Source organism: Haemaphysalis longicornis, unplaced genomic scaffold (assembly GCF_048455015.1).
Source record: "Haemaphysalis longicornis isolate Haplotype H1 unplaced genomic scaffold, Haemaphysalis longicornis Haplotype H1 scaffold_6, whole genome shotgun sequence".
Lineage (NCBI taxonomy): Eukaryota > Metazoa > Arthropoda > Arachnida > Ixodida > Ixodidae > Haemaphysalis > Haemaphysalis longicornis.
Window position 1 is genome coordinate 124,429,192 of NW_027526407.1, and position 21,447 is coordinate 124,450,638.

Sequence of the window (21,447 nt, forward strand, 5' to 3'; positions counted from 1 at the left end):
TGAAATGGAACATGCCGTCACTCCGATTCAAAGACTTGAAGGTTTTTTCAGGGCGCTGCCATGCGCCAAAAATACAGCCTGATTGGCTTAGATCTTCTGGCCAAAACTGGCAGCCAATCGGAAAAGACCGGGAGCAAGAAGGCAGCGATCGGGAAAGTTGCAATCAGGAGCCCATTAAACCTGAAATACTTGTGAACACAAAAAGCAATAATAATTTTGAATGAATGATTCCTTAAAGATTGACAAATTTCGCAATGTTGTGTGATCACTTTGCATAAAAATACAAAGAGGGAACTCTGCTCTTTTGTTCGGCGCTGCAGTCGCTTCCGATCAGGATTCTATTTAAACTGAAAAACTTGTGAACACCAAAAGCAATGACAATTTTGAATAAATGATTCTTTGAAGATTGAAAAATTTGGAAATGTTGTATGATCACTTTGAATTAAAATTTAAAGTCGTAACCCTGCTCATGTATTTGGCCGTTTCGGCGCTGCGGTCGTTTCCGATGTAATTTTTCCATCAAGTGGTGGCGGCGAGGTCGTCCGTGGTTGCGCGTTGTCCGTGTTGTTATTCATGTTTGTTGTGCGATATACCGTCGTAAAATGTGTTCGCCCTTTGTGGATAAAGCCTGCTTGCCACGTTGGAAACACGTGCGGTTAAGGATAAGCTGAAATACAGCGGCAAACGATCGAAGAAGGGCGGCGTTTTCCTGTGCCCGGACAAAGAAGTTCGGTAAGTTCTTTTTTGCTGGACCTTTTCTAGCGCGACTAAGGTTCGGTGCCAGAAACGTGTTATTGGCTTGATTTCTCGTTTCCGCGTCAGTCTCACGCTGTGGTTCGGGCAAGCTAAATGCAATTTGCTGGCGCTGCTCGATATGTCTAGCGTTGCTGACGGACAGGTGGTGGGCGCAGCGGAGGGCCTTGGGAAGCTTGAAATAATTGCCGGTGCTCTTGATAACATCGTGAGGAATCGACGTGTTTTGTTTCGTATGCGGTTTTTATCGCATTAGGTCTATTTCTATATGCGGCCGTGTGGTTTCACCGTGCTTTTGTTTTATTTCGATAGCTGTGCCACTTTGAAGAAAGCAAAATACAATGTGCGACTGCTTAACTTATCGGACGTAAAACTTCCCTTGAGAAAAATGAAAACCTTAAATAGTTTGAGAATCTTAACTTGGAAATAAAAGTGTTTTGATATTTTTTTTATCGTCTTGTTACTGGCTGAAAACTATTTGTTTCAAACGGTTTGTAGTTCAGGAGTACATAGGCGGAGTATATTTCACATTGCTGTAAACGCTATCTACGCTTACATAGCATTGGTTTTAAGCACCATTCATCAATTCAGTGGTTAGGTCTTTTGACATAACTGTCTTGATAATAAAACAATCATTGAGTGAGTGTTCTTACTTCTCGGAATGTGTAGTGTACTGTGAGCTTTTAACTTTGGCAGGTAACGACGTTTGTGCTTATGTAACTTTTCTTTGCAACCTTTTCATTTAAAAGTGGCTGGAGCTTCAGGACGGGGACTGTCTGGCAAGATGAAAAGCAATAACAGGTACGTACTGCATTTATGTTGCCGATATAGGAACCCAGAAATAGAAACTGGACCTATGAGTATGCGTTTGAGTGATGTGGGGCCTTTGCAGCAGAAATTATGCCCACCTAACTTGTGGGAGTTGTTTATTCTTGCATTACCACAGGAATAATAGTAGTAGGTAGCCCTTTCAGCGGTAGGATGCTCTGCATGTTTAGGACAGTTGAATTATGTTGAATGTAGCTTTTTATACGTGCAGAAAGTGAATTCCTGTTTTATATTTCTTTTGCACACGATGTAGTGCGTGTGCAAACCAGGTTTTCTGGGTGAAGAGTCCTTCAACATCTGCTTGAGGCTGGGCAGCTGTTATGTCATAATGCTAGTAATGTGAGTAAGCACTAGATCTTGCAGGTGCAGTCCCAGTGCCGCAAGAAGTAATTGGAATGCTGGAGCTGGGGCCAAACTCGGGTCTGTGTAGCTGCACCAGCGGTAACTGACAGCAGCATATCATATACACATGCATATCGGCCACAATATCCCCTCTATACCTATGGACCCTTCTGTATTACCGTGTCACTGAGCATTATGCATTGGATGTTGGATGCCGCGCCAGTGGAGTGATGGTGCTCTCAGCAGACACTTCTGGCAGCATAGCCTGCATGCTTCCAGTGAATGTGAGCTAGTCAAGCTGAATCTCTTGCAGATACAGGAAGGCACTGTTCTTTTCTCTGAATACAGACTCCCGACATCCTTTCGCGCTACCTATGCACTGAATTTACATGGCTTCCTTGTCAGTGGTCAGTTAATCAGCCGGCTGTTTTGCGATGGGTTAAGCAAAATAAAATAAAAAAAACAGTGGGGAGGTTATGCTGGGTGTGCGTGCAAGGTCCCAAAGTTATTTGTGAACTTGAGTTGTAAATTGATCTGTCAATTGAATTTCTTTCCCTTTTTTTGCATTCAAGCTTACCCACCCCTTTCTCTGAAATAAGATCATGTCTATGCTACTGAGCTGCACTGTTGGTGGCACCTGGAGTGAGGCATCTTTATGCTTCATTTCTTTATGTCCACGGCATACTGTGACTGCTCAAAATGCTGTAAGCACAGTGCTTACATTATGCGCACAGGCTCAGTTGTGTGAGTTCAAATTCATTTCAACCAAATAACCTGCCGAGGTGGCTCAGTGGCAAGGCGTTGCGCTGCTGAGCACGAGGTCGCGGGTTCGATTTTCGGTCGCGGCGGCCGCTTTTCTGATGGAGGCGAAAAGCAAAAATGCCCGTGTGTGCGAGATTTCGGCGCACGTTAAAGATCCCCAGGTGGTCAAAATTAATCCGGAGCCCTCCACTACGGCGCGCCTCATCGCCTGCGTTGCGTCGGCGTGTTAAGCCCTACAATCAATCAATCATTTCAACCAAATAGATTTTTGTCGGAGCAAAACGAACCGTTGGGCTTTCTTTGCCATATTTTGTTTATTCTTGCTCATTAATTAAAAATATATATATATTTTTTCATCTATATAAAATGGCTTTAGTGCCTCTAAATGTGTGCAGACAAACGTTTACATGCTGGGTTCTGTTTTTAAATGAGGCATAGCCACATGCTACTCAAGATCATGAGTTCGCTTTCTCGAATCATAAGAATTGACAATTTAGATTCTTTCGGGCCAGTAAAGTGACTGCACATGTTGATGGGGTGGTAATTCTGGCGAGGCATCAACCGCCTGGTCATCATATTGAACATATATTTGGCTAGATAGTGTGCGAAGGATGTAAAAAAAACAAATTGTACCAAAACAATGTAAATTAAATGCAGTCAAAAGTTTTGTTCTTTGCACTATAGGGTAATGTTAGTACCTAAGCAGCATTTACTGTATTCACAAGCTTGAGACACTGACAGCATAATGCACCCGCAGCTAGGCTCAGTGGCTAAGGTGTGGTGCTGAGCCCATATATGCTGGTTTGATCTTGGCCGCAGTGGCTGCTTTTCTGATGGAGGCGAAAAGCGAAAACACCCTTGTTTCGAGATTCAGCATAAGTTAGTTTCCCAGGTGCTCAAAATTAATCTTGAGCCCTCCACTACTGCACGCCTCATAGCCCATGTGCAGCTTCAGTGTGTTAAACCCTGCAATCAGTCAATCCGACGGCTTAACGTAATCACGTGATTTTTATCAGAGCCTTTTGGTGGGATGAGGGGGCAAAGGTCGATAGCCCTGGCAAATAAAATGCATCAATGGTACGGATAGCTAGATGATGATGATGATTGATTGATTGTGGGGTTTAACGCGTTGACGCAACGCCGGCAATAAGGCGCGCCGCAGTGGAGGGCTCCGGATTAATTTTGGCCACCTGGGGATCTTTAACGTGCGCCGAAATCTCGTTCACGCGTGCGTTTTTGCTTTTCGCCTCCATCAGAAAAGCGGCCGCAGCAGCCGGGAATCGAACCCGCAACCTCGTGCTCAGCAGCGCAATGCCTTAGCCACTGCGGCAGGTACGGATGGGTAGGTTTACCTAAAGTAGCCCATGCTGGCTTGTGCTCCTGCATGGTCTACTATAGGTAGATGTTGGGGCAGCAAGGTAGTGCTCCATAATGATTTGGCCGCAACCCCCTGTGTACCAAGCAGGGGTACCTGAAACAGTCCATCATTTTTTAATACCTCAAAAGCTTCTCTCATTGGTGATTGGGCACAAATAAGATTTCATTTCGTTATTGCTTATAGTCTTGCTCTTCTGATCAAGATCGGTCTAAAAAAAGCACAGAGAACATAGTGTATGCTAATTTTGAATTTTGCCCTTCCAATAATAATGCCAAAGACAACCCCGTACCGTGTTTACTGAATTGTAATGTGACCACGATTGTAGCGTGAGGGGTGACTTCATCGCATAAAAAAGAAAAATTAAAACCACTAAAGTAACTCAAAGGGTAACTTTCTGTTGTGCCAAAAAAAAAAAAAGAAGAGCCGCCAAAGTACTCACGTGAGGCCAGTGGAATTACGGAAAAGCACATTTATTTTTCAAACACTTGGGCTAGGCGCCCACCTTTGACATTTATAACTTCGCAGGAAGCCCATCTGTCGAGCGATATCACTTGTTTTGAGCTGTATCAGCTCAACACTGACCGCCAAAAGGCGGTTACACTGTTTGGTGACGAAATCAGCAACACCCTTTTGTAATTCGACGTGGCAGCTGTAGCAAGGCCCTCGGAAACTTATTGGGCAGGGTTCGCATGTAAAAAGGCGCTCCCGCAGTAGCTGCCATCCACAGACGGTCGATGTTGACTCTTCGGGGAGCTGCCGAATCCCCGATTTCTGGAGCCATTAAAATAGCATGGGTCATACTGAGTGCAACACGTTGCCGTAACAAGGGGAGCTGAAGCGGTGTTGAAACACTTGAGGGCAATGAAAGTTACCTATGCCTCAATACTAAAGTACGGCGCGAAAACAAAGAAAAAAAGTTGCGCACGCTGTCAACCACCACAGAAAAAAAGCAAGGAAACGGAAAAAGTCGATCTTAGCTTGTAGTGGACCCGAACAACTCTGACACATCTTGCTGACATAGATTGCGAAATGGTCAGAACTGTAGCCATTGATGACAGTTGGGTGCATCATTGCAATTTTAGGCAGATTGTAACGTGAGGGTTGACTTCAGGTTGCAAAAAGAAAACGTGTTATAATCGACTAAATACAGTAACATTCGTATTTGTATTTAACTGTTTAAATTCAATTTAAGAAATGTATGATATTTGTTCACCTCCTCTATTGTTTTGATTGTTCAGCATACTTGATCATGACAGCATCATGTGACGTTTTGAGACTGCCTAGAGATGAATGAACTCATGTTGCTCATGGCAATTTGCTGAAGCAAAAACTAGGAAAATTTTGACGCATCAGTTTGGTAGGCGCCCTGACTATAGACAACAATTTTACAACCTTCTCAGGGTGGCGCCATTTGCCCGGGATTGGTGTGGAGCTGCGCAGGCATTTCCCGGGGGACAGCGGGAGCAGCCACGGCCCCAGCCACATGCCACCAGCCGCATTGGACTGCGTATCGTGTGGCCGATTCGGACACCTAATCTGATTTGAAAATTGGTAAGTTCATATTCAACAGTTTGCAACCCACAGTTTACAGTGCAGTAGAAAGTGGGTTAAAGGCGAGTGAAAGCTAGTTGCATGCGAGGATTGCGTATGCTGTACACAGGCTGCAAATGGACCATGCTTTGCGTGGTTCTCACCGAAATCGCGGTTTGTGGAGCTATATTTCTCTGTGCCACACTTTTTCCAGTCAATTGCTGCACCCGACTCCTATACCCTACGAATTAGCTGTGCGTCTCACCGTCCCCGCAGAGCTGAGCTGTAGCATTAGAAAAGGGTTGATTTTTGTTTGTTCCTCGTCTATAAAATGAACACTGCTAACCTGTAGCGAACAGAAATTAGCGATAGATAATGGGATTGGAATCAATAACTGGGCTCTAAAAACAGCGTACGACAGCGCGTATTGTTGCAAAGGTGCTACATTCAAATATGTTCAATTTGGCGTGATAATCTATTTGCGGAAGCACTCGGGGACCCCCAAAATCTTAGTTATGGTTTTTAATGCATAACGATCTTGTGTTTGTTATTTTTTTATGTACTCAACAACTGTGCAGTGACGCTCAAACAAGCAGCCTTTGCACATTTTCACCCAAGGCATACCGACCTGCATGCTGGAGGAAAAAAAAAGTCTGAAAAATGTGGGTACAGCTGTTATATTCAAGAGGACTGCCATGACAAAATATACCACTCAGAGGCCATGAATCTGATAAGACAACATGCAACACGGGGCATTTGCAGCCTGTGCACAGCATGGGCAAACCCGCCGTGCAGTTAGTTCTCGCTCACCATGAGTGCGCTCTCTAGTGCACTGTTAAACTGTAGGGTGCTGACTCGTTGAATAAAATTGTACTTGCCAAAACCTTGGTGCTGAGACAAATCGTCTGGAATGCAATTGAGTAAGCACTGTTTGATGGTAATGGCACTATCTAACCTCATCGGTGCTTTATTTTTAGAAAGTTCATAGCATTATCGAAAACCGTGAAAGATGCAGCTTCTCGCACAAGTTCACGATGTGTGCTCTTAAATCGAGTCTGCGCTTAAAAACTTCCTTACTTGGGGGCAGCTGGATGAAACAAATTATAATCATACAAAGAACTAAATATTGCCAATGTAAACTCAACAGAAATTCGTCTTTATTGTCTCCTAAGCAGCATTTATTTATGCTTCCTCAGAAACTTCACTGCAGCAACCAAGCACAAGTTCAGAAGTTCTTGTATTCTTGTACTGTATAGACAAGGCTTGCTCAGTTTTTTTAGTATCCTGTGCAAGTTTCTAACCTCTGTTGTTGGCTAGAAGCTTACTGTGTTAATAACCGTGGAAACGAACAAGCTGACAATGTTCCTGTCAGTGCTGCGGCAGTAGCTCAAGAGGCAGCGGCTTTTTTGCCATTCACTATGCCGATGTGGAAAAAGCCATGTGTGCATTTCTCCTGGCAGGTCCCTGGAGACAGGGGTGCCTGAAGTAATGAATCAGTGCTGAGGTTGATAACGTTAAGCAATTATCACAATGCATTCCTCAATCAAGAGCTTCTAAGATGTCGAGGTTAGGTATCGGTTTGTAAAGGTCCAGTTAAGATAGTAGGAAATTGTAGTGCATTTTCTTGCATGAAACGAAAAAAGTATTTTTAGATGTGATGACATTTCTCAGAAGATTTTGCTCTAGGAGCTTGTAGGCATTTTGCTTGCACACGGTGGTGCGTGCATGCTTCCCAGCTTTGGGCTAGTGCATGGGCCGCCGCTATCCTGTGAGCACCGCAGCAAAGACGTAAATATTGCCTTTTTTTTTTCCTATTGCGAACACAGTACACTGCTAACCTTTAAATGAAGGTTGCAAAGCTTCCTTAGAAAGCTAATATAAAAAAAGAAACATTCGAGGAAGCCGTTTCTAACGTACAAATAAACCGCTGTTTTGAAAGTAGTAAAGATGAGGCTGAGTGAAACACTGCGGCAAATAGTTTGTTCTTCGCAAAACAGTATTTCGGGTAGAGAAGTTCAGAATGCAGCATGGCTGTAATTTTAGAGCAGTCGTAGTTATTAAGAAAGAAGCCGTGGCTTTCTACAGTGCTGTGAACCTCTTATAAATAAGTCGTCAGTGAGCTTGGAAAGTGCTGTACGGCTAAACAGTGAGAAGTCAAATGCATTCACGCATTTTTTTTTTTTTGGCAGAAAACAGTTTTTCTATCTTTAGTTGTAAGACAACCGCTGGTGGCTTTAGTGAGCAACTACTGATGCCCCCTCCTCACCCCCCCCCCTACACACACATATGCACCTTTTTTTTGGCATCTTTCTTTGTCAACTACGACTGCACGCTGCAATTTCTGTGGCTGCAAAGCTTGTGCGAGCGTACTGAGTTTGTCCCCTGCCATATCGTGGCCTCAACAATATTGGGGCAGCAGAGTTTTACAATCTAGGCAACTGACCATTCATAGCCGTAGTGCAAAAAAATTGGGCCTCTTTGTTTCTTATTGCGTGTGCTTTTTTTTTTTTTTGAGGTTCAACACTGCGAGGACACCTATGCGCAGAATTTTGCGGCGTGTGCTTCTTGCAATATCCTTGCTTTATTACACAAGACTAAAGAGGAAATGCGGTACTATGTCGTAATTGAGACAACTGAAATAAAGCCAACGGTTTGTAGGCTGTAAAAAGTGCAATAATATAAGTACTACGTCCAGGTTTTGTATTTTCATGATAGAAGCATTCCTTTCCCGTCATTCGCACAAACATTTTTACTCAGTGGCTGCTATGAGGCTTTTTGATCTTAGTGATTATTTGAATAAATGCTAATGTACTGCAGCACGGCTGAGATGCACTGCTTTAATTTGATAAAGTTACAGGTGGGGAAATGTAGTATGATGCTTAATAATGACAGAACTGTATCAATAAGTCTTCTCAAAATACACATTTCATGGGCTTTGTTTTTCCAAATGAGAGATTGAAATGGCCTATTTTAACACACACTTCAGTTGGTTATGTAATGAGTAAAACTCGCCTGCTAGTTTCCCACAGTGGACTGGGACCCTTATACCCTAGTTACACGGGCACAGTTACCCCGCTAACCATGGTTAACGCAAACTGAGCTTGGCCACCTCAGTTCGGTTACGCTAACCGCAGTTGCTGCTGCCGCAGTGTTCAAAAATCGCACAGGTCAGTTTGCACACAAGTGGCGGCGCATCAGCGTAGGCGAAAAAAATCACCTGGCGTTCGCAGAAGACGAAGGCCTGAAATAGCGGGAGCCCTCGAAGCTGCCCCCAAGAGGAGCTTGTGCTCTTTGCGTCGCTCTCGCAGTCGGCACGACCGCGCGTGAGCAGCAGCTCGTTTCCCGGTCCACCCAATCAACTATGAGAAAAGCCTAAATTTTTAAATTCTGCTGATCGTTTGCCAAAAAAAAAATAGACAAAGCAGGCAATCATAAAGCGTTTTCAGCACTCGGAAACGATCCGTGCGCACGTCGGCCGTTCCTGCAAACATGCCGGCGCGTCTGTCCGCACGGCAGTGAAAGTGGCTCGAACCAGCCCAGACCACAATAGCAACAGCTTGTCGCCCCTCTTCGAAATCAATCGCGAAAAGAAGTTCCACATGCGACAAAGTGGATATTATAAAGGTTAAAAATTGTGCTATGTATTGTAATTTGCAGTTGTAGACATAGCGCCGGTCCGCACGGCACTGAAAGCGGCTCGAACCAGCCCAGACCACAATAGCAACAGCTTGTCGCCCCTCTTCGAAATTAATCGCGGAAAAGAAGTTCCACATGCGACAAAGTGGATATTATAAAGGTTAAAAATTGTGCTATGTATTGTAATTTGCAGTTGTAGAGATAGCGCCGGTCAAATATCGACCACGATCCTAAGTTCCCAACACCAAACTGACCCGAGAACAAGCCGCTCGCGAGCTGCTGGGGAAGCCCCTTTTTCGGCGTGCGCGAGTGCGTCGCGTTTGGGTCTGAAGCAACTGTCTAACGATATTTTTTGTCTACACTGCTCCGCCTTTGGTTTTTATCGTGAGGTTAAAAGTTTGTTACTTTATTTTTGTTACGCTCACAACCAAGTGACCGCTGTCGACACACTTGGAATTTCGCATGTAACAACCAAAACCGCAGTTTGCGATAACCACAGTTAAAATTTAGTAACCACCGTTAAACGTAACTACAGTTACTTCTGCCATGTAACTACGGTATTAATCTTAATTAAGGTATGGTGTGGGGACAACCAAAATATTGAATATTAAAACAGTTGTGTTGACTTTTTGCCAGAACTTCTAGGGCTCCATGTCAAAATTAACAATATTTTCTAATGATAACATGAAGGACAAACAGCTGCAATGCAGTTGCATAAGGAGAGCAGCATAAAATGAAAGAAAGCTGTTTTGCAAATGGTAGGATGTTGCACCATTCTTTGGATGGCTCTTCAACTGCATGGCAGCTTTTAAAGTTGAAAGAAAAATCATGTAAATCATGCCTGGCATTCCCTTGGAACTCCCTGAGGGTTCAGGTGAGCTTCAGTTGCCTGCTTCTACTCAGAGTCAGCACCTAAAGCAAGAACGAACATCATGGCTATATCATTCTGCACTTAAAACACTGATAAGCTCCGCAAGGTTGTTTGATCAGCGATTCCAAAGATTTGGTTTCATCACAATGGTGTGCAATCTAGTTTGCTGACTGCCGATTTTTTTGCTGCTGCCTTCCAGTGTGTCACAGGGCCCTTGCCACATTATAGTGTGGGGAATAGTGAAAACTTCAATCTGACCCTTAAAGGAGTGCTGGCACAAAATTTCAAAGCACAGATGACTACATAAAAAGCTTTCTTTTTAAATAGAGATACCCCTCAGGAAGGTTAACCTTTAAGTGTTCGGAAGAACATATTTTAAGTCAATTTTAATATGTGCATGCTCAAAAAAGTTAAGGATGGATTTCCTTTCGACATCGACATCAGTGTGATGCCATGTGTGCCTCTCCCCAAACTGCCTATGTCAGGGCTCCCATGACGTATCCAAGGTGGCCTACTCTGCCTGATCCTTCTGAGAAAACGCGGATCCTTCAGTGATGGCGCCAGTGTTTTCTATTGAACACAATTGCCGAGAGACATGAGCTACAGCCCAGTCTTTAAAAAAATGTCTGCTGTCCTCTTGGGTGAAAAGGAAGGAAATGTCCAAAACAGGCAGCACAAACGACAAAGAAATAAATAGAAACAACAGCACTTGTGTTTTTCCTCATTTCTTTGTCTGATGTATCTCGCCCATTTTGCAGTCTCGTCTTTTTCAACTTGGAATCAACTTGGCCTAGCCTCAACCCTAGCAAGTCTTCATGGGCCCCTCATTGAAATTACGAAGGGTTTAATGGGTTTGTATGCTTGCGTGATGCATACAAAGGAGAGATCTTACTTATTTTCATTCACTTCGAATTCAACAAGCAGTGACAGGTTAAAAATTTGCAACTTTTGCTGAATAGCAGGGGTCAGCAAGCTTTTCAGGCGGAGAGCCGGGTTTAATGCAATGGACACGGAGGGGGCTGGAGGGCACATTGGTTGGAAGGGGAGGGGGGCTTTGCAGGCAAATAAATTTTGGGGAGGAAATTGAAAGCAGTGTACAAAACTAGAATAGCAATCCTTATCATGTTTATTTCCAACACGAATGTCACGAGCTTTCATGCCAGTTGAGGTCAAAACTGCCATGTCGGCCTTCAGGTAGAAAGTGACAGAGGAGAAGGGGTCTACCATTGTGCCGGGGGCCACATAATACTGCCCCATGGGCTGCGGGTTGCCAACCCCTGATTTATAGCATTTTCGTATATTGCTGAACATGAAGCACAGGACAACCTAAGGTTGTCAGTTCTAGATGCCTTCATTTGTGACAGGGATGGGTGGCATCTATGGAAACTTTCTGGGTGTTGCGAACAACTCAAGGCAGGTTTTCGTGGGAAGATTGGCAAGCATTCTCTCATTACGTTGCAACACTTGTGAGAGGGAACCCCTGTGTCAGAGGACCTGTTTACAGTCTAGTTTCCTGGTGCTAACAAATTCCAAAATTTTTTGGCTGCTGCAAAGATCTTAAGAAAGAATTGTTTTTACAATTTAACAGTTTGTGACCCTGCTCAAGCAATCAAAATGCTTGCCCGGTTTTCTATTCGGTTTGGTTGCTTGTCCGGTTTTCATTTTCAGAGTACCGTATATTATGTGTGGTCTTGTTTTTTCTTGCAGTGCCTGGCATGAGCTCCTTACTACTGATCCTGCCACAAACGCTATGGATGAGAGTGGGCGAAATCTGTGCATCACTGCTGCTAATCTCACAAGGTTTGTGGGATTTCTGCATCTTAAAATCGAGGAAATTGACATGCAGTTTATTAGGCTTTAGACAATACCTGCTGTTAATAGTTACTGGTGGGTTCTTTAGCATAGCCATGAAGCACAGTGTGATTGCTTTGTGTTTTAGGTTATTTCATCGTTTCTTTCAATGTTAGAAAGATGTGTTTGGCGAGTTGGTGCATCTTAACAATACTTGAACTTGGCGCAAAATATTGACAACCACAGAAAGTAGCTGGTGATAACAGGCAATGACTAGCAACTAACTTTTAGGCAGCGTAAGAACACATAATTGCAGGCCAAAGTTACGTGGCTCCACTTGCATGCAAAAAAAAAATTGTGATAAGGAAAATTCACAGCCTAATAAATACGCTCTTTCATATGGAGACCCGTTGAAATGTCACTGACAAAATCGCATCCGTTCTTTCCTATGTGGTAAGCTTCCTGTATCTCCCTTTCTCATGTATCACTGCACCTGGACAATTTTCACTTGCTTTTTAAGAGCGTCATGCATGCGCTTGCAGAGCTATGGATGGGGTTATGCCCACTTGTGCAGTTCTCAACTGAGAGGTTATGTTCATGTTCACGCAATCGCACGTTCACACACCTTCCAGTGTGCCCAATGCAGACCTTTCCACATGAAAGAGGTATCTCATAAGCAATGTCCCTACACAGCAACTTGCGTAGGCATTGGTGGGCTTTTTCTTGCACCCTTGCCTATCAAAGGGACCCGTAGCACTTTCCCTCGACTACTCGGAATGTATTTTGGGGTAGTCTATTGTCCCAGCAATCACCTCCCACAAGAATCATGAAAATATGTTCGCTATGATGGAAGGTACGTGCGATGCAAGATGCACATAATCATTCCCTCAACTCATTGCGCAGGGTGCTCTTTAAACCTTTAATTAAAGCAACGCCCCAATTGCCTATATAAGACATTTTGCAGGAAAGTGGAATCTTTCTATCACTCATGATTAAAATTCAATCGCTAGTCCGTCAAATCGCATTTTGTCTGCTTCCTTTTTTTGTGTGTGGGTTTGTCCCTCGTGAATTTCTCGAGCACGTTCCTTTCAGGTACTTTTTGGCCACTACATCTGTTCTTGGTGTCGTGCAGAGATAGATGCAAAAAAAATTGCCAAGATCCTTGTAGAAATAAAAAAGTTGTTTAATTTTAAATTTAAAAATACAAGCAAATAGAGCACTGCCCTCTTCTCGAAAACCGGAAATCTGCTGCTCACTTTCTCACTGACCCCGATGTCATATGGCGGGACAAATGAGGGCGGCAAAAAATACGTCCTGGAAGTTTTAAGCCCAGGGTGGCCTGACCTGGAAAGCTCCTTTCCGCGCTTCGTGACGCTGTCGTTCGGTGGTACTGTGCCGGAAAGTAGGAGAGGACAAGCAGCCACACGAGACTAGCAAAGTGACGTGCCTGCTGCTGCGTCGATGGGTGTTGCTATGTCTCTTTGTCTGAACTCTGTACCATCTTTACCTCTCTTTAATTTAGTGTGAAGCCATGTTCAGCGCTGCCTTGCTATTGAGGTTTCATGTGAACGTCACTTGTGGGTTCAAAGAAAGGTTAAAGAAACAGCTGCATATTCTGGTAAAAAAAACCTTATAGAACGCTCGCAGCAAAAAAACAAAACGCGGGATTAGAACCACTGACTTGCAAACCAGTACTCCAGCTTCTTACCTCTCGACCATATACACAAGCTGTGAGGCTTGCAAAAATTGAGCACAGAACTATATAGTCAACAAATATTGCCAGGTGTGTCTGTTTCTTGTCATGTTTGTGAAATTCTGGCAGTGAGAATGCTTGTGTCTCACGCACCAATCTTGCAGACAACCCCCATCTTGCTAATACTAGAAGCAATGTAGCTAGAGCTTCCATATTTACCTCATAACAAGCATCACGCGATCGCAATCTCTCCGACGCAAGCAAAGGTAGCGAAGTACAGAATGTGCCACACAGAATTATATCTGTCTCCAAGGGATAATAGCTTGCCAACAAAAACAGTTTGGTTCAATTTGTCTCAAGGCAGCGAATCACCGCTAGAGAAAAAAATGTTGCTGTTTTTCAGTGAACGAAACAGCATTTCCCAGTGCTAAAACATGTCCCCAGACATAGAGACGGACTGATAACCTGGAAGCTGCCGTCCACTTTTGCTATGCTCCCTGACCACGCCTCCTCTACCATCGATGCCAATATCTGCCGTGAATAGACATCAGCATACGGCGTGCGAATGAACGAGTTCGCGTGTATTTTGGCGACGCGCGCTGACGCCAGGCGATATCAACAGTGGTGCATCGTAACACGCCATGGAAAGGCACACGTGCTCGAAGGGGAGCCATAGTGCGGCTCTGTTACTGTCTCTATAGATTTTTGTATTCTTTGAGCCCACGGTTAAGCTTTTATGCTTACTTTAAAGAAAACAAGCAGTAAGGCAACATTTAGGCTCGTTTGGTCAAAATAATGGCATATACACACTTTCAAGCTGAGCCAACTGTAGGGCCACCGCTCTTTGTCGTCATATCCGGAGGCCTCAAGTGTGACGTTGCCAGTACTGCATGTGCTTGTATTGTTAGACTAAAAAATAGAATAACTTTCTCATATCTGCGCCGCTTTGATCATTCTTTTTGCGCATGTAGAATTTTTTTCATAGAATGTGGACTTCAAAAACATTATGAACAAAATTGAGGCGTGGCTTTGCTATTGCAAACAGCAGTGACCAGTGGAGCTGAGGGGAAGCCTCAGAAAATGGCACACCTTCCTAGTCTACCTCGACAACGCCGTAGTATTTGCCCGGAACTGCGACGAGCAACTTAAACATGAGCGCGGCCCGACAAAGCGCGTTCCGAGAGGGAAACTAATGTCCCGGGGTTTTTCATCCCGGCGGACTCGCCATCAAAGTAGTCCGCTGCGGGAAACAAGGTGCAGACCCGCGAAAACGATCTGGAGGCGAGAAAAGGCGTGGCCTTGCTGTCGCAAACAGCCTCGCGAAAGTTATGCGCGGAATGCTGTTGTCATTGCTAACGTCATACCATGTGCGCTCGGCAAGGCTAAACTTTTGCACGAGGACCCTTGTACGTGCACCGGTCCTCGTCTCCACTCCCCTCCCTCCTCCCCCTCGTAAACTCGGCTGCCGGACTGTGTGCTGTAGCGCCCTGGTAACATCCCTCCGAGGAGCACAAGCTTGACAGCTCTGCTGTTAAAAAGAAAAGGCCAGAGCTCTGTGCCGTGCCATAACCAAAAGGCAGCAGAACTGATTGTGTTATCTACGACAACAAATTGTTTGCTTTCTCATGTGCTCACGTTAAAGGTATGCTTTTGCGTCATATGTTCAGCCTCGATGCATTCAACTTACAAGTGTATTTCAAATTTCCTTTCTCCTGTTAGGCCCAGTACTTTAGCCACATGGGTAGCTACGACTTCAAGGCGGCTGCCCGCACGGTGTTGGGCATGGTGATTGGGCAGCCAGTGGCATTGTCCTGCAGCTGGGCAGGGTCCAAGGGGGCGAAAGAGGCCTTCTGCGAGCTACACAAGATTGTCTCTTGTTCTTAGTAAGCTGCCCTGATTTTATTTTATGCACGAGGAATTCATTATAATATTTTCAGGGGCTACTTTATTTCAGTGTATTTGTTCGACCATTAGAGCTTATTTTTAATGTTCTTGTTTACAGGAATGAATATGGATACTGTTTGATAACGCGTAATAAATATTGGCTCTCTGGAATAGTTGTACGTTGTGAAAACTAGAGGCATTGCATTAAGCAAGCTTGTAATACGTTTTTTTTTTCACCTGCCGCGGTGGCTTAGTGGCTAAGGCATTGTGCTGCTGTGCTGAAGGTCACGGGTTCGATCCCAGCAGCGGTGGCCGTTTTTCTGACGGAGGCGAAAAACAGACACCCGTGTGTTGAGATTTCAGCACACGTGAAAGATCCCCAGGTGGTCGAAATTAATCCGGAGCCCTCCGCTACGGCGCACCTCATAACCTGCGTAGTTTTGGCGCGTTAAACCTCATAATCAATCAATCAATTGAATTTTTTTCAGGAAGGGCATTGCTAAGCCTGTGGATATTTTTACAGTGTAGTAATTACTTATTTGTCTGTTTTCAATTTTCTTTCAGTGTCGATACAGCCCAGGTACCCCGACGCAAACAAGGTCGCTGTGGCAGCTGTTATTAAGAAATGGCTATACTCCGCCGGTGACCGGGATGGCGGCTGCACGAAGCGGAAGACACTGGACAGTATGAACTGAGCAAAATAACGAACCGGAAGACACTGGACAGCATGAACTGAGCAAAATAAATTAAGTAAAAAAACCTAATCACCACAGGCTTTGTAAATCACTACATTTGTCCCTGAAAGGGCAAACAGTGCTCTTTAAAAGGGCACAAATGCTTATGCATGCAGTACGAACTTACAGCATGTCCCATTTTTAGGAACCCATGTGCGCAATTCGAACTGAAAGCTGCTGGGGTTGGACAGCCGGGATGTGAATGGCAGAATGTCCACTATGGTTGAACGGCTAGTCTATCACCTAAAGTTGAACAGCCAGGCACCAGAATATGTTCAAGAGCTGCTCACCAGGAAAAGCTGACTGGCCGTACTACGGCAAAAGCTTATGGGCCATTGATTAGACACATTTCAACGGCAGACCATCGGCATAAGGTCAACAGCTGACCTTCTGCAAAAGTTAAACAGCCGGCCTCGGGCAAAGGTTAATGGCTGATCTGCGGCAAAGCTGTACGGCCGGGGACCGTTGTGGACCCCTCTGCTATGAATTGGTAAAAGGAGAGTGGCCATTGGGTGTACAGCAGTTAACTTTAAACACACGGCAGAGGCCCACCTTTGAGTGCGCGCTTTACACTTTGACTGGAGAAAGGCCGGGCAGAAATTACCCGGCTGAAGTTCTTCGGCTGATTTTAAGCCGTACAGGCTTGTGCTGCTTGGGTAAAAGCTGGAGCAGCTTGCCAAGGTCCCGACCCCATTACAAGTCAGCAAAACAGCAGCATGATGATCAATCAGGAACAATGAATGCAAATAAATTGACAAATGTTACATAACATCGCGTAATACCAAAATTTTGTGACATAACGCAAAAACACCACAGAAAAGTTCATAGGCATAGTCATGAAGTTACGTGAACAGTAAAAGCAGCAGTTTAAAAGAAAAGGGAATAAAGTTCAAGGCTTGTACTATTCCGAGGATGAAATGAGCTTGGCGAAGCGTCAATATCAATATACTCTACTATATACTATATATACACTATATATATATACTATATAATGTACTACGTCAATATCAATGTCAATATACTACTTATATTATGTTAATTGGTCTTTATAAATCAGTACTGGCTTTGTTGCCTCTGGATTTATAGATTAAATCCTACTTTCTAGCCAGTCCTCCAGCGTTTGTTCGGTTTGTATCACCTTATTGACTGGCGGCATAAACGATGCCTTACTTTTACGCCCCAGCAGGTTTATCTGTGGCATTGGTATTCAGTCCGGGAAAAATGCAGTCTGAGGAGAAACCTTTCGCTCTGGTTTTGTCCAATCAAGGTTCCCTGAACTTCTTTCCATTTCCGCAGTCTTCTCTGGCACTGATGTTATCGGTGCAGGATCCCTACCTCTGTTGCCCTAAACTTCTCATCATACAGTAAATAAATATGCGCCATCACGTGCTCTCCTTCGAAATGTATCCCATCCTCATCAATAAAAAATATTTGAGCGATAACATTTTTTAAGCTAAGTTTACATGATTCAAAAACTTTTTGGATGCACTATTGTTCTTCTTTCGTATTTCTGACATCTGTTGTTCGCTCTTCTGCTTGATCTTTGCTTGCACCATTTTCTGACCATCTAGTTTTTCCCACGTAGATATCCCATTTTTCCTGCACCACCTCCAGTTCAATATCAGTTATTTTTGCCTCTCTATGTTCTTTCGACACGTTTTTTCATGAGTCAATAGCCTGGTTTATTTCCTTATTCCACAAACTTCTCGGGTTTCTTTTTCCTTTTTATAGGTTCCATTGGTTTCCTTACATCATACTTCATCATCTTCCTCCACCTTTTTGGATGCAATCATTTTGTCGTAATCCCAATTTTTGTCTGAGTATTTATTGATTTCATCTTCTCTACTATCAGAGATTATCGTTCACTGCACATTGTTCAAATGACCTCCTTCGGTTTTACCTATATCTTAATTTTTCCGGGGTGCACCTCCAAAGTGCAAGGTAAGCCACTTGTGGTTGCTTCCTAAGCTGTATGTTCCATTTTCATCAGTACTCATTTCCCACAACCTTTTTCTCTGACTGTGCCCAATCACCACGCCATCTGTTGGCTCCACGGCATACTGAGTTCACATTATCATCATCGTCGTCGTCATCATCATCGCCACAACCACCACCACGAGTCTATCTACGCCTACTGCAAGACAAAGGCCTCTTGCAATATTCTTCAAATATCACGGTTTAGTGGTAACTGCGACAAATTTATCCCTGCAAACTTCATCTCATATGTCCCTCTAACTTTCTGCCTGCCCCTGCCACCCTCACCTTCTCTGGGAATCCACTCTAGTACCATAATTGACAAACGTTTATTTTCCTCGGCGTTCCATGCCCTGCCCCCATACATTCCTTTGTCGTAATTTCTACTTATATGTCCTCAACACGCGTATGTTCCCTGACCCACTTCCCTCTCCTGTAGTTCCTTAATGATACATCTATGATCGTCCGCTCTATTGCTCTCTGAGTCATATGTAGTTTAGGTTGAACCTTCTTAGTGAGCCTCCAGGTTTATGCCCTGTAGGTGAGTACCACTAAGATGCAGCTTTGTCAAACCTCTTCTTTAGGGAGCATGGTATTCTGCCTTTCATTACCTCAGCCTGCCTATCATTTGCAGCGTAAATGAATAAAATGCAGATTTTTCCTAAAGGCGTTCCGATTCCGTCGCTCTTTGGTGGTGCTCTTAAACTACCTCGTCGCCTCCTGCCTCCTATAAGTGAAGGAAACACAATACATCATTTGCACTTCTCAAGTATGCTTTATCGCATGAGGTTTTATGAAGATGAATGTGGCATCGGTAAGATGCTCAATGCAGGAATGTGATTGACCTACTCAAGTTATCTGCTGAGTCCACGAACAGCTGGTTTGCATGCCAACTTCAAATATCTAAAATATACTCTACCACGCAAATTACCATTCGGAATAGCAAATAAGTTCAACATGCTTTGGTCACTTCTATGCCCTCTGAAGCACCCCGGGAGACACAGAAAGTGACCTACTCAGCGGCTGTTCTTCGATCCGACCCTGCTCAAAGACGTCGTCAAGAATCTCCGCCGTACCGCCTTAGCCACTGTCACCGCCGTCCACTGAACCGCCGTCCCCAGCCCAAATCCAGACGCTGGGGCAAACCGCCGATAATCTTTCGCTGTGCTACCACTGGGGAGAGTCCCATCACATCTGTCGTCACTCTCTGTACAAGATACTCTTTGCTGCGTTGTATCTACATCGGCGCACCTCGCCCTCTCCATGGCCAGACCATGGCCAGCCATGGATAAGGCCGTATCTGCCGTTCGCCATCGCCATACCAACACCAATCTTCGAGCCTCTCTAGCAATGCTTACTTCGCACGTAGAATGTCCCCAAGCCCACGGATGGGAAACCTAATTCAGCAAATTCTGGAGGTAAATTTGCACACCTCCAATGGCTCAAGGACTAGCCGTACTCCATGATTCACAATATTTCCTGAGCCCGATGATCCCATCTAACCCGAACGTGAGTCAGAAAAACACTACGGAAACGACATGCCGCGACATTTACCTGACATAACACCCGAACGTGAGTCTCGAACACTACCGAAACGACATGCCGCGACATTTACCTGACATAACAATGGCGCAGCTGAGAAGACGACGATACCGAAGACGTAGTGGGCCCAACCGTCAAGACGCAATAGGCGGGATACGATGCCCGGACGCAACCGAGACTCGAGGAAGATGGCGTTGGACGTCCAGTTGTCCTTCAACGGCTTTGAAGTACCTGCCCTTGTAGACACGGCAGCCGACTACTCAGTAATTAGCGGATCATGCGCGTCTAAGCTGGAGAAGGTATGACCAGATTATACGGTAGGCCATCTCGTAACATAAAGTGGAACGTGTACATCGCGCGTCACAATTAACGGCACCACGTATCCTGCGACGTTTGGGATTTTGCCTTACCGCTCCCGTTACGTGATTCTCGGAATAGACTTTTGTAACGTCAGCTACATTTGCCGAGGTTGAGCAGTTTGGCCAGGCTCCTGTACAACCGTCTTGCGGAAGCACGGTGGGTTGCGAACCGGACCACTTGGTGATCATGCGAGATGTGGCTGGGTGTGGAACTGATAGCTCGTGCGTCGCAGAAAAACTTCCGTTCTCGTGTGGAACCAGCTTAGCTCTGGGGCAATTTGTGACAGTTCGCCGGGCCGTTTGATAACTATGGGCGTAATATATTGCGTATACCGTCTGTGTGCCATTGAAGCAGCAGTGCTCAATGATAATCAAGCTAATCTTAGATAATCAGGAAAGCTAAGATTAACCAGCTGAAACTTAATTCAGGCTACGTATATCCTTGCATGCCGAGCTAAGCTCCTAGAAAACTTTTGGACGGGCAATGGAGCAATAATATATCTGCAGACCAAGTCGATAACGTTCTCCTGCGATCACTATATGACGGCTGAACCGAACACCGAACACCGTGAAGCTCTGAAGATCGGTGATAATCATGTCACCCTTGTAGCCGGCGGAAGCTTGGTGATCGCTGTCTACTGTGAAGATGCCGTCTCTACCGTCGACGCTATTGTTGAGATTGACCAAGTTGCTTCTTGACTGTAGTGTCTTTAAGCAAAGCAAATCCGAAGGTTTGATCAATAATTTTACCGAGGCGTACCAGCATTTAAACAAGGGCGCTGCAGCTCCGTTCCTCCAAGAAACCAACGTAACAAGTGACGTGATAGTGCTCGGCGACTTTGGAAGCGCACTGGAGGATGCCTTGAGGCTTCGGCAAACCTTCGACATAAACCGGGCACTACCGCAAGGAAGACGAAACAAATTATTGTGTTTGCTGCGTCACAACCGCGAGTGTTTTTCGTCTAACTCGAAATTATGTTGGACACCTCTAGTGGAGCACCGAATCATAACAGAAAATGGAGCCCGACCTACTTGATAGTCACCGTACCGCATATCTCCACACTAGCGGAACGCCATCCAGACAAAAGACAAGCACATGCTCAGCGACGACATACATTCATTGAAAAGCCCCTGTGCTACGCTAGTCGCACTCCTGAAGAACAAAAAAAAGCACATTATGGTTATGCGTTGACTAACGGTGATGGATCAAAGTCACTAAAAACAACGTGTATCCCTCGGCTCGAATCGACAACGCCCTCGACCATCTCTGCCATGCGAAGTACGCCTCATCGATGGATCTGAAGACCGGCTACTGGCAAAATTAGGTGGACGCGAGACACCAAGAGATGAGCCTATTCATAGTTCCGGAC

General features: G+C 44.8%; 1 long non-coding RNA gene across 2 annotated transcripts; it reads left to right on the top strand.

Moving 5' to 3' along the window:
- The first annotated feature begins 516 nt into the window (after positions 1–516).
- Positions 517–16,390, top strand: LOC144141141 (uncharacterized). Of its 2 annotated transcripts, none has more exons than XR_013316448.1 (5): positions 517–732; positions 1,503–1,554; positions 5,464–5,614; positions 11,808–11,900; positions 16,033–16,390. It is a non-coding gene; the product is annotated as an uncharacterized LOC144141141 (long non-coding RNA). The 2 variants fall into 2 exon arrangements; XR_013316449.1 differs by having other exon boundaries at positions 5,504–5,614.
- Positions 16,391–21,447: the final 5,057 nt, after the last annotated feature.